Raw genomic sequence first — 18,809 nt, forward strand, 5'->3', positions numbered from 1 at the left:
CAAAGAAATGCAAATAAACAATTCCAGCTTTAAAGAAGTTAATAGTCTAATGGGGGAAATAAGATATATAAATAATTGCAAATAAACAAGAAATACACAGGATCAATTAAAGATAATCAAGGCAGAAGGCACTAGCATTAAGATGGATTAGGAAAAGTTTCTTGTAAAAAGTGAGATGTTACCTGGGATTTGAGGAATTACAAGAAAGCACAGATGAGGTGGAAAAGAATTGCATGCATGGGGAACATCTATTAAAAATGCAGAGAGGTGAGAGATGGAATGTTCTGTTTAAAGAGCATCAATGTCATGGAATCACAAAGTACAAAAGAGTGAGTAAGGGTCAAGATGAACTATAAATGTAGCATGGTGATGGTGAGGAGGAAGGAAAGGTTATAAAGGTTCTGTTGTCAAATAGAGGATTTTATAGTTGACCCTGGAGGGTGTTGAAAGCCACTGGAATTTATGGAGTAGGAGAATGACTTTCTGAGATTTAGAAGATCACTTTGTTAAGTGGAGGTTGGAATGTAGTGGGGATGCTAAACAAGCATTCTGATATAATATGGGTGTGAGATGATAGACTGCATCAAGGTGGTGGCAGTATCAAAGGAGAGAAAGGGATGAATGTGAGAAAATTTTAAGAATGTAAAATCAATAGAACCTGGCAACAGATTAAATTTGGGGGTGAGAGTGAAGAGTTGTGAATGACACCAAGGTTGCAATCATAGGTGACTAATGAAGAGAGTGTGGGGAGAAAGATAAATTTAGTTTCAGACATATTGAGTGTAAGATGTCTATAGCACTTCTGGTCCAAAATTTCTAATAGGCAATTTGAAATAGGAAACTAGAGGTCAGCAGAGAGTTTAGGATAAGTAATTTGAGACATCAGTATATAGATGAAAATTGAATCCATGTGACCTAATGAGATCACCAAATGAAATAGTATAGAAGAGGAAGAGAAGAGACCTCGGATAGAGTCCTGTTGATCATCCAAGGTTAGCACCATGGCATTACCTGGATGAAAGGTGACTGATGAATGGTCAGATATGTAGAAGAACAAAGGGAGCAGTGGCAAGAAATCCTAGAGGGAAGAATTTATCCAGAAGAGGGTGATTAACAGTGTCAAAAATTTCAGGTAATTCAAGGATGAGAACTGAGAAATGATCACTGGATTTATCGCTTAAGTGATTGCTAGTAATTTTAGGGAGAACAGTTTTCAGTTCAACAATGAGATAAAAAGCCAGATTGTAGAGAGTTAAGAAAAGACAAAATAAAGTAGAAACACCTCTTGTAGATTGTCTTCTCAAAAAGTTTAGCTATAACAAGATAGGAGAAGTTCAACAGGGCAGGTGGCAGGGATGAATGGGTGAAGGATTGAAAGAAGGGAGAGACACAGAAGTACTTATTGACAGGGAAATACCTAGTAGAGAGGTATCAAAGGTAGGTGAGGATGAAGAAGCAGTCCTTTAGAGAAGATGGGATGGAATGGGAGTATTTGTTTTTGCAGTTCACTTTTCTAAAGAAACCCCCCCTCTTCATGTGAGAAAGTGGTGAGGAAAGAGATAGTGTCAGCATACACCTAGGTGCTGGGAGATAAAAAGGAGGGGAGACAAAGGAGATGTCACTGAAATGTTTCAGTTTTTCAGTGAAATATGAAGCAAAATTTCTCACCTGAAGAGAATTGAGGGAGGGAGAGTTATGAGAGGCTTAAGGAGTGATGAAAATTTTGGAAAGCTGTAGTTGTAAGTCATCTTTAAGTTCATATATCACGAACATGTACATAGATGATGAACTGGGTACAAAAGTACAAGGAGGAAGAGATAGGTTGGATTAAATCTGGAATTGTGGTAGTACTTTTATTGATCTCAGTCTTCATAATGAAATAAAATCCTGTTATTTTAACATTGATAGTCTTGCAGTGATAATGAATAATTAAAGTTTTTTTATGTCACAATAGAAAAAATTAAAGTTGCATATGTCCCACTGGGAATAAGAGGAATAAATGTTGGGTATGATTGGGCTGTAGCATATTTCCAATTAAGAATTGAAGAGATAAATGAGCACAAATCATATTGTGCGAGATGTATGATCAGAAAAGAAGGTGAGTTGCTCTAATAGTCAGAGATGGATAAGTGATGGAATAGCTCTCTATTCTTCATGAAATATCAAGAAGTCTAGATGAAGCCCTTTAGCATATTGAATGCACCACCCCATGGAGTAACTATGGCAGATCAGAAAAAATTATTATAGAGTTGGAAAAAAGGTATGGAATTTAAAAGCAGTACTGTAAGAGGAAATAAATGAATTTTAAAATTTAAATTTTCAAACATATTTTCTATAGTATCTCCTGTGACACTTAAAAGCAAAAGATATATTGAAACAAGAAGTGGGGAATTGAGAGTAGATGAAACATTTTAGCTAGTTCATTTGGTGATTTGCAAAAATGATTTATTGTCTAAAAGAAAGCTGGTTCTCTGTATTTTGATCTCTTGTTTCTTGTGAGATCTTGCAGCCAGATCACTAGATCACTAAATATTAAGTTAGCAATGGATATGACTTTTTATAATTTCAGAGCTGCCAAAACTATTGTTATCTTGTGGTGTGGATGTTGTAGAGTTTGATAAACTTGGGCATGTTATGAAAAACACATGAAATAATGAAAAGAACTTTTGTTTCAGCTTATTTGAATCTTGGCTCTGCCCTTTACTTTGGTGACATCACTTGATCTCTTAGCTCAGTTTCCTCTCTGAAAATAATTTAGAAGATATTCAAAAGTCATTTCAGTTCTAACTCTCTGAGTCTATTTTTTTTTTCTGTGACTGATGCCCTGCTCTTTAAGTTAAAGAGGAATAAGTAATTCATTGACATATGACTGATTAGAGCTTAGATTTCTTACAAACATAAATTTTGCCATTTTATGGCAACTTTCTTTTACATTCTTATGCCCTAATTTTGATTTTATATTAGTTTGTCAATGTCCAACATTTAAAAAACTTCTAAGGCATTTATTTAATTTCCTGCACTTGAAAAGATTAAGGTCATATAAATAAAAGTGGGTAAGTACCTCTTGTTAGTGTAGAGAATATTGTGTTTTATTTTAAATAGTATCAAGAGAGAATTTGAGAGAGTAAAGGAGCATCATAGATCACTTTAGAGGAATGAGACCAAGAACAAAGTAGTTTTCATATTTATAGAAGTAATTAAATGACTTTTCTTGAAAGCTATGACTCAGGCTTAATTCTCTTTTATTAAATGTAGTGATAAGCACGTAATGAAAGAGCCACAGGCATAATGTTCCTCAAATATTATGATTAACTTTTTGATTTCATTTGTATAGCAAACTCCAAGATGAGGAAGTTCTTTCTTATCAATGCAGATTGGCACATTTTTCAGTAACTTTTAGTCTTAGGTAGAGTTGACTAACATATTTAGAAATGAAGTGATCCAAGGATACATGACCAGGCTATGTCAAGTTTAGGATTTTAATTCATCTTCCTAGTTTCATTGCATCATGCTATCTCTAAATTACTAGCAAATTGACGTATGTGGTTTTCCTATGCTTACTAAATGTTTCTGAGGAGATTTTCTTTGTAATATCTTTTTGACCTTACATATAAGTGGGAAATTTTAATCTTTTTCCTTACCACTCCCTGTGCCCAGAATTTAGTTAGAGAGTTATTATATAATAGTAAAAACTGCTGGCATTTCCAGTCAACTAACTATATAACTTGATCAGCAGCCTGGAATTCACCTCTGACTCTTATTAACCATATGCCTGCGCAAATAAATGACTTAACCTTGCAGAGGTTTAGTTTTCTTATTGTAAAATGAGCATGATAATACCTTTAGTAACAGAGTTTCGGGGAGACTAAAGTGAATCAATATAGTAAGTATTTTACCAAATTTAAAATGCTATGAAAGTACAATTCTTGGAAAGATTTTATTTATGTTGAGTTTTACAATCTTTTCCCTAATCTTATGCTTCCCCCCCACCCCCACAGAAGGCAGTTTGTTAGTCTTTACATTGTTTTCATGATTTATATTAATCTAAGCTGAATGTGATGAGAGAGAAATCATATCCTTAAGGGAAAAAAATAAAGTATAGGAGACAGTAAAATTACGTAGTAAGATAAGTTTTTTTTCTAAGTTAAAGGTAATAGTCTTTGGTCTTTGTTTAAACTCCACAATTCTTTCCCTGGATACAGATGGTATTCACCATCTCAGATAGTCCAAAATTGTCCCTGATTTTTGTACTGATAGAATGAGCAAGTCCATCCAGGTTGATTGTCACCCCCATGGTGCTGTTGGGTTGTAGAATATTTTTCTGGTCGAAACCACGATTCTTAATGGTATTTGCATCATATAGTCATCAAACCACTTTCACATTTTGACAAAACTTAAGGAACTCTTCCCAGAATTTTAAAAATCATAATGGAAAAAGATGTGAAATTTTATTAAGTAAAATATATGTTCTTCCCACATTCTCTAAAAGACATCTGTAGACACTCTTGAGGGGAGGAGAAGTCAGTATTATAAAATGCCTATTATAAAGCATTTGTTGTTGCTACTGCTGTTGCCATTGATACATACAAAGCTAAGATTAGGAAAAAAGGGTATGAGACCTCGTTATGCCTTCAAGCAGAGTTTTACTCTTTTGAGTATTTCCTGTACATTTGTTCTGCAGTTGATGGAATCCATCTCACAGCAAAACAGAATAACGTGATGGTGTAAACAGAGCAGGCCTCAATTGCTTGTAATGGATTTATCTTCCCTTCAATTCCAGGCTTGTTGTGCCATAAATTCTAAAGAGGTATCTGAATTGGGCATAGATGTCACCGAATCTGAGCAGCATGTCTTTTGTTCTTTAAGATGGAGGTATATACTTAAGTATATTAAAGAAGAGGAGTGAGGACAATGGCATAAGGTCTCCCCTTGCTCCCCCTCTCCTCTCCTTTCTTCTCTTCTTTCTCTTTCTCCTCCTCTTTCTTTATTTCTTTTCTTTTCTTTTCTTTTCGGTTCTTTTCCCTTCCCTTCCCTTCCCTTCCCTTCCCTTCCTTCCCTTCCCTTCCCTTCCCTTCCCTTCCCTTCCCTTCCCTTCCCTTCCCTTCCCTTCCCTTCCCTTCCCTTCCCTTCCTTCCCTTCCCTTCCCTTCCCTTCCCTTCCTTCCCTTCCCTTCCCTTCCCTTCCCTTCCCTTCCCTTCCCTTCCCTTCCCTTCCCTTCCCTTCCCTTCCCTTCCCTTCCCCTTCCCTTCCCTTCCCTTCCCTTCCTTCCCTTCCCTTCCCTTCCCTTCCCTTCCCTTCCCTTCCCTTCCCTTCCCTTCCCTTCCCTTCCCTTCCTTCCCTTCCCTTCCCTTCCCTTCCCTTCCCTTCCCTTCCCTTCCCTTCCCTTCCCTTCCCTTCCCTTCCCTTCCCTTCCCTTCCCTTCCCTTCCCTTCCCTTCCCTTCCCTTCCCTTCCCTTCCCTTCCCTTCCCTTCCCTTCCCTTCCCTTCCCTTCCCTTCCCTTCCCTTCCCTTCCCTTCCCTTCCCTTCCCTTCCCTTCCCTTCCCTTCCCTTCCCTTCCCCTTCCCTTCCCTTCCCTTCCCTTCCCTTCCCTTCCCTTCCCTTCCCTTCCTTCCCTTCCCTTCCCTTCCCTTCCCTTCCCTTCCCTTCCCTTCCCTTCCCTTCCCTTCCCTTCCCTTTCCCCTTCCCTTCCCTTCCCTTCCCTTCCCTTCCCTTCCCTTCCCTTCCCTTCCCTTCCCTTCCCTTCCCTTCCCTTCCCTTCCCTTCCCTTCCCTTCCTCCCTTCCCTTCCCTTCCCTTCCCTTCCCTTCCCTTCCCTTCCCTTCCCTTCCCTTCCCTTCCCTTCCCTTCCCTTCCCTTCCCTTCCCTTCCCTTCCCTTCCCTTCCCTTCCCTTCCCTTCCCTTCCCTTCCCTTCCCTTCCCTTCCCTTCCCTTCCCTTCCCTTCCCTTCCCTTCCCTTCCCTTCCCTTCCCTTCCCTTCCCTTCCCTTCCCTTCCCTTCCCTTCCCTTCCCTTCCCTTCCCTTCCCTTCCCTTCCCTTCCCTTCCCTTCCCTTCCCTTCCCTTCCCTTCCCTTCCCTTTCCCTTCCCTTCCTTCCCTTCCCTTCCCTTCCCTTCCCTTCCCTTCCTTCCCTTCCCTTCCTTCCCTTCCCTTCCCCTTCCCTTCCCTTCCCTTCCCTTCCCTTCCCTTCCCTTCCCTTCCCTTCCCTTCCCTTCCTTCCCTTCCCTTCCCTTCCCTTCCCTTCCCTTCCCTTCCCTTCCCTTCCCTTCCCTTCCCTTCCCTTCCCTTCCCTTCCCTTCCCTTCCCTTCCCTTCCCTTCCCTTCCCTCCCTTCCCTTCCCTTCCCTTCCCTTCCCTTCCCTTCCCTTCCTTCCCTTCCCTTCCCTTCCTTCCCTTCCCTTCCCTTTTCCCTTCCTTCCCTTCCCTTCCCTTCCCTTCCCTTCCCTTCCCTTCCCTTCCCTTCCCTTCCCTTCCCTTCCCTTCCCTTCCCTTCCCTTCCCTTCCCTTCCCTTCCCTTCCCTTCCCTTCCCTTCTCTGGTTTTTGCAAAGGTTAAGTGTCTTGCCTAAGTCCACACAGTTAGATAATTATTAAATGTCTGAGGCCGGATTTGGACTCAGGTACTTCTGACTGCAGGGCCAGTGCTCTACCCACTGCCACTCAGCCACCCCTCCTCTCTTCTTTCTTGTTCTTCTTCCTTCTCACCCCACTTTGGCATCCTCTTCTTCCTCTCCCCTTTCCCTATTTCCTCCCTCTCTTTTTTCTTTATCCTCTTCTGTCAGCTATTGCTGCCTCATCCACTCCAAGTAAAAGTTCTGCATTTTTCCCAACTCTCAAGCTAACTCCCTCTCCTCTTCTTTGATGTACTGTTTTCAAGCTCAGTTTTCCTTGCTGGCACCAGAACATTTAAGGGTTTTAGATTTCCAGATACTGTTTCTATGCTATGTTCTTATGTTCATCTTATACTTTCATCTTCTATTTATTTCTTTAAAAGAATGTAAGTTAACTGTTGTGTTCCCTGCATTCATCTTATTTTTTCCTGAAAAATCCCATTTTTCCCATCACTGGAAGGGGTTTCCCTTTGTATCTTCAGAATTGCATTCTGGATTGCCTCCCATCTATCTTGGACTGTTTATTCCCTACAACATTTTTTGAGAGAAAAAATATTGATTTCAGGCCAAGATTCACTGATCAAATATTATTAAGTGGAAAGACAAGATTTTTAAATAATCTCTCTGTGCCCTCAATTTGTTTTGTGTTTTTTAAAGGTTTATTAGAGCTCAAAACAATATTAAACAAGTTAAATTAGTTTAACAGTTCAAGGAAATATTTATTTACAAGAAAGACTATAATTTAAAAATCTGGTGTGTAAGAAAGTCAGTATGAACCAGGAGGCTATGAATTATAATCTTCCATTACATAATTTTTGAGTAAGTTACTTTGTTCATTTGTTTTAGAAAGTTGGAAAAGAAAAGAAAATTTAGAGATGATTGAATTCAACACCCTCATTTGATAAAAGATTAAAATGAGATCAAGAAAAGAGAAATATTCTAACAAGGTAACGCCAAGATATTTAAGCATTCCTCAATCATTTCAGAATTAAATTTTCCTGTCTATTTTTCTGTCTTAAATCAACAATATACAAAAATACTAATGTTTTTGAGAGGTCATTTTGTTTTATGTTACTTTTTAGAATTATTTGTGTATCATGTCAATTCGTTTCTTCATTCCCTAGGGTTTTCTTTTTTTTTTTTAATATATTTATTTGTTTTTCCAACTACAAGCAATAGTAGTTTTTACCAATCTTTTTTGCAAGGTTTTGAATTTTACATTTTTCTCCCTCTCTCCTCTCCTTCCCATCTCCTCTCCCTCTGACAGAAAGCAATATGATATAAGCTCTACATTTATAATCATGCTAAGTATAAATTCATATTGATCATATTGTGGAGAGAAGAATCAGATTCAAATACAGGAAAAAAAACATTAGAGTGACAAACAATGATATAATACATAAGACAACTTTTAAAAATTGAGTAAAATAGACTTTGGTCTTCATTCAATTTCCACAGTTCCTTCTCTGGATTAAAATTGTCTTTGATTATTGTACTGTTAAAATGAACAAGTTCATCATGGCTGATCAACACCCTATGTTGTTGTTAGTGTCTAATGTTTGTCTGGCTCTGCTCATTTCACTCAGCATCAATTCATGGAAGTCTTTCCAGACTTTTCTGAAATCTGTCCTTCCTTATTTCTTATAGAACAATAGTGTTTCATTGCATTCTTATAGTACAATTTGTTCAGCCATTCCCCAATTCTTGGAAATTCCCTCAATTTCCAATTCTTTGCCACTACAAAGAGCTACTATAGATATTTTTTGTACTTGTGGGATTTTTACCCCTTTTTATGATCTCTGCAAGAGATCCAGTAGTATTGGTAGTATCGTATCAAAGATTAAGCATATTGTTTGCTCTTTATGCATAATTCCAAATTATTCTTCAAAAAGTTTGGATCAATTCACAACTCCACCAATAATGCATTAGTGACCCAGTTTTTTCATAATCCCCTTCAACATGGAACATATTCCTTTTTAGGTATATTGGTTAATCCAAGAAGCGTGAGATGGTATGTCAGAGATGTTTTATTTGTATTTCTCTAATCAATAATGATTTAGAGCAATTTTCCATATGACTATAGGTAGTTTTAATTTCTTCATCTGCAAATTGTATTTCAAAATCCTCCAGTTTATTACTTTTCATAATGTTGCGAATTTCTTCTTTGGTCATAAACTTCTTCCTTTTTGATAGATCTGACAGGAGCTATTCCTTATTCTAATTGGCCTATGGTATTACCTTTTATGTCTAAATCCTCCACCCATTTCAACCTTATCTTGGCATAGGGTGTGAGATGTTAGTGTTTGCCTAGTTTCTGCCATACTATCTTCCATTCTTCCCAGCAATTTTTATCAAGAGTGAGTTTTTATCAGAGAATCTGCAATTTTGGGGTTTATCAGAGCAGAAATTACTATAGTCCTTCACTACTGTCTCTTTTGCACCTAATCTGTTCCATCAATCTACCACTCTGTTTCTTAGCCAGTACCAAACAGTTTTGATGACTGATACTTTATAATATTATTTTATTTTATTTTTTAGAAATATTTTATTTATTTTGAGATTTACAATTTCCCCCCATTCTTGCTTCCCTCTCCCCATCCTCACAGAAGACATTCTGTTAGTCTTTACATTGTTTTCGTGTTATACATTGATCTCAGTTGAATATGATGATGGAGAAATCATATCCTTAAGGAAGAAAAATAAAGTATGAGACAGCAAATTTACATAACAAGATAATGGTTTTTTTTTTGTTTTTCTGATTTGAAGGTAATAGTCTTTGGTTTTTGTTCAAAGTCCATAATTCTTTCTCTGGATACAGATGGTATTCTCCATTGCAGATATCCCTATAATATAACTTTAGATCTGTTATGGCTTAGGCTGTTTTCTGTTGCATTTTTTTCATAAATTCCCTTCAAATTTTTGACCTTTTTTTCCTCCATATGAATTTATTTACTATTTTTTTCAAGCTCATTAAAGAAATTTTTGGGAAATTTGATTGATATGACACTAAATACTTTAATTTAGATTGGTTTGTCATTCTTATTATATTAATTCATCAGCGATTGACATTTGCTCAGTTATTTAGATCTGATTTTATTTGTGTGAAATAAAATTTGTGCAAAATTTGAGCTAAACTAACTAGCATTCCAACATTAGTACTGAATGCAACTAAGATAGGTTATTAGAATGCCAGATGTATGCTTGCCAAAAAAGCCCTACTTTATGGAGAACTCACATAGGGCAAGTGCTCACAAGATGGTCAAGGAGAAGTAATATCAGGACACCCTAAAGGGCTCATTGAAGAGTTTTAGACTTGATTGTACAGCATGGGAGACACTGGCACAGGACCACCAAACATGGCATGCCCTCATTGGTGAGGGCACTGCCTTCTATGAGGAAGACAGAAGTGAAGTAGCTCAAAGGAAATGTGACAAAATGTTAATTTTAGTACCCACCCCAGGTGTTCACATGGACTATTTGTGCCAGATCTGTGGTAGAACATTCCAAGCTTATATTGACCAAGTCAATCATATTTGAATACAATATAATTTGTCTCAAACATAGTGATGTTGTTTTGTCTTCTTTGATAATGAATACAAGAACCAAACAACCCACTTATTTGTGTGAAAAGTTTTTAATTGTTTTCATAAAGTTTCTAAGTCTGCCTTGGCAGGTAGACTCCTCAGTATTTTATGATGTCTGAAATTATTTTAAATGGGATTTCTCTTTCTATCTTCCTGCTGCCTCTTATTAGTAATATATAAAATGCTAAGGATTTATAGGGAGTTTATCTTATGTCCTACAACTTTAAAGTTGCTAAATTTTCCAGTAGTTTTCTTTAGAAGATTTTCTAGTATTCCCTCAGTTATACATCATCATAGCATCTGAAAAGAACAAGAATTATGTTTCTTCATTACCAGTTCATATTCCTCCAACTTCTTTTTCTTTTCTCACTGCTAAAACTAACATTTCTAACATAATATTGAATAATAATGGTTATAAATGGTTATCCTTATTTTAACCCTGATTTTATTGGGAATATTTCTAGCTTATCCCCCTTGCATATAATGAATATTCATGGTTTTAGATAGATACTGCTTATCATTTTAAGGAACAATCCATTTATTCCTATGCTCTTTCATGTTTTTAATAGGAATGGGTACTATATTTTGTCAAAATTCTTTTTCAGCACCCATTGAGAAAATCATATGATTTATTCTAGGTTTGTTTTTGATATGGTCAATTATGCTGATAGTTTTTCCTAATATTGAAACAACTCTGCATTCCTGATATGAATCTTATTTATTATAGTTTATTATCCCAGTCTTAACATGCTGTAATTGCTTTGCTAATATTTCATTTAAAAAAACGTTGTATCCAGATTCATTAGAGAAATATATCTATAATTTTCTTTTTCTGTTTTAACTTTTCCTGTAAGTATCAGCACCATATTGGTGTCTTAGAAGGCATCTGGCAGATTTGCTTCTTCACCTATTTTTTTCAAATGGCTTTAATAGAAGTGGAACTAATTGTTCCTTGAATGTTTTGATAGAATTCACTTATGAATCCATCTGGGCCTGGAGATATTATTCTTAGGATATTCATTGATGACTTGTTCAATTCTTTTTTCTTAGTTTGGCTAATTTAAGTATTTTATTTCCTCTACTTTCAATCTGGACATTTTATGTTTTTGTAAATATGCATTTCACTTAGATTATCTTTGGTGGGTACTGTCAATCCCAAATCTGTTAATTAGCTTGATTCTTCTCGGTTCTGAGGGAAAGCCAGAAGAACTTAAAGCAGTGCTTGACTTTTCTCCGTCATCTTGGCCAGAACTCTCCCTAGGATTTTCTATGTAAAACAGCCATTGTCCATCCCATAACAGGGATAATGTCAATTGACTTTGTCAATATTAATTAACTTAATCTATTTTTATTTTATTTATTGTCATAGCTTGCATTTCTAGTATTCTGTCAAATAAGAGAGAAAAGAAAAGAATCCTTACTCCAATTATGAAATTACTCAGAAAGTTTCATTGGAAAAAATCGCAAAACAAGGTTGGACTTGGTTTTTAATATGTGCTTTTGATTATATTAAGGAATCACTTTTCTATGCCAGTGCTTTTTTCCTTTGTTTTTAATATGAATGAGGGCTGTATTTTGTCAGTTTTTTTCTTTTCCCTTTCTATACTCACATGGGATATTTATTTATATATCTGAAGTTCCTTTTTCTTCTAGGTTTATGATCCTATCACCTAAATTATGAGAATTATTTCCTGAATGATAAACTATTTTTGAATCCTTTTCAGGAATTCACATTATAATTTCTCCCTTCTAAAGACTGATGAATTTTATTTCAAATCTTTGCATTATATTTCATTAGTTTTATTGATTTATAACTTTATTTCCTTGCTTCATTCTTCTCTGGGTTGATTTTCAGGATGCAATTTGTTCTTAAAACTAGGTTGATAGAATGCCAATGGAAAAAATCATTATGGTGCCCATGTTTGAGAGATATCATTGACATTTCTCAAGTATGTTGCTTTCCTCTGGTAGTTCATTTATAGCTTGCTATTTTTTTTATTGTATAGTTTATGCTCTCATGTCTTGTTTTAGTAATTTCACTATTATCTATTCATGAACAGATCCATTTCCTTTTAAAATCTCTTTTTGCTGATATATATGTAAATATGGGCTATATATATATATATATATATATATATATATATATATATATGGAAATATATGCATATGCACATAAGTGTATACATGTATTTGTATATATATATATGTATCTTTTATTGAATTTAATGAATTATTTCGTTGATTTTCTCTGCTACTCTGGAACTTTATGCTATTATTTAATTATTTTTCTTGGTAATATTATTGCTTTATTTTCTCTCCTTTTTGATCTTAATATTGCTTTCTTTTTAAATTTATTCGCTATGTCTTCCTCATTTATGGGACTCAGAATCTTTATTTTTCCTTCAAGTCTTATTTAATATATCATCTCTTCTGTTACATCCTTCTTTGTCCTTGCAAGGCATTATAGCACTTAAATTATAATCAGAGGAAAAAAATTTCAAATCATACCTCTGTAAATTACTGCATGTGTGAACTTGGGTAAGCCACTTATACTCCTTAAGTTCTGATTTCCTCAGGTTTAAAACTAAGGAATTGAACTAGGTGGTCTCTAACTTTCTTTATCTATTATCTTATTGACTTCTTACTTAACTGTAGTTACCTTAGGATTGTATGTTTTGTTCAGTAACTGTGAAAATACTCAAAGGTTCTTCCTACCTGGATGCCTTTTCCACAAAGTTCCCCAAGTTCCAAAAGCAGAAGTCTTTCATGTCACCCCTCAACTCAAGAAAACCAGTCTCTGTTTCTTCTAGGATCAAAAGTTAACTTTTCTGGCATTTAAATCTATTCATAATATTCTCCTGGCTACCTTTACAAGTACAATTAAATATTATGCCCATATATTTGGTCAATGATCCAAACATATTGATCAACAATTATCACAGCAACTAGAATACGATAGGCACTTTACAAATCCTCATTGATTGCTATCCAACAAGCATGAAATTCTCTCTCCATGCTTTTAGACTAATTGTTCTCACTTTTGCCTCTCGCTTTCCTTATATCTTTTAAGATTCATCTCTGATGCTTGTTTCTTCTTCAAGTCTTTACAATCCTTTCAGTTGTTTTGTTAAATATCTACCAAACTACCTTAAGCTAATTTTGTATTTATTACTTCTTGAAGATAAGGGGGGATTTAATTTTCATTTTGTATCAATTTTACATAGCACTATATGTATATGTATATGAACTATCTAATGTATTCCTACTTTGGAATCCTGATGTATTGTTTTTGATTTGGTTATTTTTTCATACTCCCTAAGGAGGGAAAAGGAATAAAATACTTTCTTTTATTCTTAGAACAATATTTGTGAGGCCAGTTGAGGGAATATACATCACTTACATGCTAAAAATCTTTAGGCTGATAAAGCAATTTGCACAACTCCTAATAATAATGAATGGTCTTCAGTGATGTAGACTGACATTTCAAGGAATTCATACTTGTTCCCTAGCATATTTATATAGGTTGGTATAGAAAGCATTGTAATCCCCACTATTTTTTGAAGCAAACCATTTTTCCATTTCAGTACATAGGTAGAGGAAATATTCAATACAAAGAGGAATCATGTTTTAGTACAAAATGACTAAACCTTGACACAAGCATTCTCCTCTAGCACTTGAATCACTTGTTTAAAAGAGAAGGAAAGCATACAGTTAGTAGCAATCGCACTCAGTCACTTTCTTCTACCTAAAGTCAGCAGTGACTTTTGCTTCCTTCTAGAACTGTGCAAAATGATTCATTTTCCTTGATGTATAAGTGTGTGAAATTTGAACATTTTATACTTATTCCACAAGATAATTCCCAATGAAGTGTTGCCATTTTTGTCAATGCATGTAGCTGATCACAGCAGAAACAGCCTAAATCTACCCTTGAGCAAAAATCGTCATTTATGAATGTTGCTTAGAAGAAAAAAAATGATATTTCTTTGAAAGGAAAGGCAAAATTCTACCATTAATTTCAAACTTCTTTCTTCTTTATGTGGAAGTCTACTGAAGACTAAATCCTTATTGTGTATAGAAGATTGAATTACCCTAAAGGTAAAGATACTATGGGATCAATACTAAAAGAGATGGCACTCATTCACAGAGATTTAATTACAGCAACATTATTTGGGACCTTGCTTACATGTTAAATAATTTAGAGGGTGTTGAAAAATACTTTCCTTAAATGTTTTATCCTCTGTCTGGTTTCAGGTGGCAGCAATAGTGCTTGGCATTTTGACCTGAACCTTCCTTAGAGTAGACATCATTCACTGAAAGTCTTAGTCTTTTCACTTCTACCTTAAGCAACATCACACCAGTTTTTCTTTATGGTTAGACTTTAAGGATGGGAACTTTAAGGTGCCTCAGAGTCCACTTCTTGTTTTAAATGTGAACCTTAGAATAAACTATACCACCCTACCACTCCTGTTGCAACTTGCCCTACATAACAATTGTTCCAATTAGAATGTTGTTCAAACATTTTGTGCCTCTAAATCTATTGTTTTCCCTTTGGAAATAGAATTAAGTTTGAAAAGAGATTGTTAAAAATTCAAACAATAAATCCTATTTTGTTCACCCTGATTCTTCTTTTTTTTAACATTTCCCTCCTCTCTTAGGTTCTACTTACTCTTTTCCCCATATCACATTCTTCATTCTTCTTCATATTAAACAATTCCTCTCATCTTCTGCATTCCTTTTTATGCTTATCTCTTTTGTGGAATACATGGCATAAGGGATAGATACTCAGTAATAGAAAGAAATCAGGTAGCATATCTACACATACTGCCTATGTAACCCTGAGCATGTGATTTAATCTTTCTGAGGTCTAAGCAACTCATTAAAGGTAAGCAAAAAATAAAGGTGATAAATGGCAGTAGAAGAAGATTCCATATCCAGGAAATCCTCAATAAAAACAAGCAAATAAAAAACACAAGTCCAATCATTGAATTAAGCTATTGGCTACATTTTTTGGTGATTTTTGATCATTAAAATTTAAAAAAATTATTAAGGGTTTTTGCTCTATTATAAGTACATCTCTATTTTATTGTTGGAAAATATGTTCACTAGAAATGAAATATATATACCTTTAAAGTAAAGACTCAAAGTGAAGGGAAAAGCATAGATCATGGATGTAATCAAACAAAACTGAAAAGAATAAAAAAAATGTCATTCTCCACAACATTTTTATATGGGGAATCTGAGGCTTATAGCAGGTGATAGTGTACATTTGTATATACATAGATTTTTATATGTTTGTAATATATTTTAATAAATTCCCTATCATTGTTTAGTGATGAGATGAACAGATCATCCAAACATTCTATGTTTAAATAAACATACACACACATATATGTGTGATTCATCAATATAGGGCTTTCTTAGTGAAAACTTCCTCTATCACATGAATTAAACATCTTCTTTACAATTTAGTCTTAAAATGTTACCTAAATCATGGAAAGGTTAAGTGATTTACTCAGTATCAGAGATGAAGTTTGAACTATCTTTTAGCCTACATTGTCAACTTTTTATCTCATTCACAATACCTTGTGATCTTTCCATGATACCATAGTCTTAGGATATCTCTTAATATTATGCTTATGTTAAAATTAAATGTTTAAGTAAAATTAAATTATTTGTTGATTCATGTTCATTTTGTTTTATCTATAATATTTTCTTCAAATTTTCTCTAATACTTAGCAAATGCCTGGCACATAGGAAGTGTTCAACAAATGCATATTGATTGATTGACATGGACTATATATTTCATGTGCACCAACAGAAAAATAAAGTTAATAAAGTGAGTTCAATTTGCTACTGCATTAGGGGAATCATATTGTCAGTTATGATGTACTTCCCTGGTCAGAGCACAGCAAGAATATTGGCTTGTGACACATTCTAGCACAGTCATTGATAAACTGTTGTCAATCCACAGGAAGGCAAGGACAGGGGTAGATCACTTCAAGATCTTATGATGACAGTTGTTTGAATTAACTGAGAAAATTTCCCTTCAAGATTTAAGAAGGGTATTGTAGTGATCCTTTTAAAGAGAGTGATTAGATATATTCTTTTATTTTCCTGAAAGTAGAATAAAGATAAATGGATGTCAAATTAGGCTTGATGGAAGAGAAAATTTCTTAAAATTTTGAAGAAGGAAAAATGGTAAGAAACCTGGTCTTATTAAGTTCTAATAATTCATGAAACCTGAATTAAACATTTGCAAAAATAATCGTTCAATTAATTCTCAAAACAACCCTGTCCATCAGTCTTCTATTGTTATTTTCCTTTTAAAGACTGAGGGTCTTCTTGGGTGGAGTCAAGGGGGTGAAGAAAAACCAAGAAATTTCTGAAGTTTTCCCCCAAAAAAACTTTAAATGAAGCCTCTAAACAGATCATGAAGTAACAGAATCTACAGAAAGATAGCGTGAACCAACTTTTCAGCTCAAAGTATCTTGGAAGAACTTCAGGAAATATCTGTATCATATGGGTAAAAGGGTTAAAAAAAGGTATAGGTGGGTGAATTGTCAAGATAACAGAAGACTAGCTCACTAACTAAAACATCTGAATCTGGGTTAAGCAGACGAGGGCCTCAACCTGTGTGGAAAGTCAAATTTGAGACATGGAATACTGGTGCAAAAAGCAGGACTGGGTCAGGCTACCCTAACATAGGGAACAAGTTGTGAGTATTGTATACTGTGAATACCAGTGCAAAAAGCCAGAGAGTAGTCCCCTGGACAAAATGATCAGAACTATGTACTCTGTGGCCCAAGAGCAGTGCTAAACTTTCAAAGTGAGCAAAAATTCAAAAAAACTATTATGCTAACAGGGAAGATCAAAATGCCATCTTAGAAGAGGAAAGCAGTGAAAAAATACATACATGTGATCCATCAAAGGAGATCATGAATTGGACACAATTCTAAAATGTCCTCTTGGATGAGCTCAAAAAAGGACCTATCAAACCTACTTTAAAAATGATAAGAACTGAACAGGAAATATGATCTTCAAACATAAGACTTTTGAGATATGTAAAAAGTCAAACATTTTGTGAAAGTTTGTAAAAAGGAAACAAGTTATTCAATAAGAAAGCTGTATTCACACACGGGAAGATAATCTATAACTCTTAAGAATTGTATTTCTATTAGAACAGTTTAAAGGAGCATACTTAGAGGGTGTGGATAAAATTGATTATGATTTGATAGTCTTGAGAGTTATATTTCTATGAGTACTATGGATAGGAGTATACTGAGACATAGAGTTTAAAAGAGGTATTAAACAATTAAGATTTGAAAAATTCAAGATTATACTGGGAGTAGGAAGTGGAGTCAGAAGAGGATAAATAACAGCACAGAAGAGGAACAAAGGACCTATTACAGTAGAAAGAAAGAAGGGAGTGTTTGAACATTGAGTAAATAACATAAAATTCTAATTGGGTTTAGAATTTTACCCTACCTCACAGAGAAGTAAGAGAGGAAAGGGGGAAAAAGGACTGATAGAAGGGAGAGAAGATTGAGGGAGATGGTGGTCAGAAGCAAAGCATTAGTGAGTAGGGTGAAAGGAGAGAGAAAAGTACAAATGGAGAAGATAGGATGGAGAGAAAAACAGGCTTAGTGATCATAACTACCAATGTTAGTGGGATGAATTCTCCCATAAAATGAAGGTGGATAAAAAAGTGGATTAAAAACCCAGAATCCTACAATACATTGTTTACACATTAAGCAGAGAATACAATGTAAATGTAAAAGATTGGAGAAAAATGTGTTATGTTCAAGCTGAAGTAAAAAAAAAGGTAGTGGTAGCATTCTGACCTCAAAGTAGAAACAAAAGTAAATTTAATTAAAAGGGAAAAGAAAGGAAATACATCATCCTAAAAGTATCTTAGATAACGAAGTAATTTCAATACTAAACATATATGCACCAAAATAGTATAGCATCCAGTTTCTTAGAGGAGTAGCTAAATGAGTTACAGGAGAATACAGCGAAATTATATTATTGGGGGGACACAATCTCACTCTCTCAGAATTAGATAAATCACATGATAAGCAAGAAGGAAGCTGAGAAGGTAAATAAAATTTAAGAAAAGTAAGATATGATAGAACTTTTGAGAAAATTAAATGGGACTAGAAAGGAATATACCTTCTTCTCTATTATACCTGTCACCTACATGAAAACTGACCATGGACAGACCTCACAATCAAATGCAGAAAGGCAAAAATATTAAAAGAATCCTTTCCAGATCATGATGCAATAAAAAATTACATGTAATAAAGAGCTAGGGAAAGAATAAAATTAATTTTAAATTAAATAACAATTTTAAATATTGAATGAATCAAACAAAATCATAAAAATAATCAACAATTTAATTCAAGACAATGACATTGATGATACATTCCACCAAAACTTGTGGGATGCTGCCAAAGGTAAATTTTATTTATATAAATGCTTACATTAATAAACTATAGAAATTGAGCATGCAAGTAAAAAAAGTTAAAAAAAGAACAAATTAAAATTTCCAATTAACATTAGTTCTGGGGTAGAACCAAGATGGAGGCACAAGGCTAACCTGCTCCCAGAACCTTTCCCTACCA

This window comes from Macrotis lagotis, chromosome 3 (assembly GCF_037893015.1).
Source record: "Macrotis lagotis isolate mMagLag1 chromosome 3, bilby.v1.9.chrom.fasta, whole genome shotgun sequence".
NCBI lineage: Eukaryota > Metazoa > Chordata > Mammalia > Peramelemorphia > Peramelidae > Macrotis > Macrotis lagotis.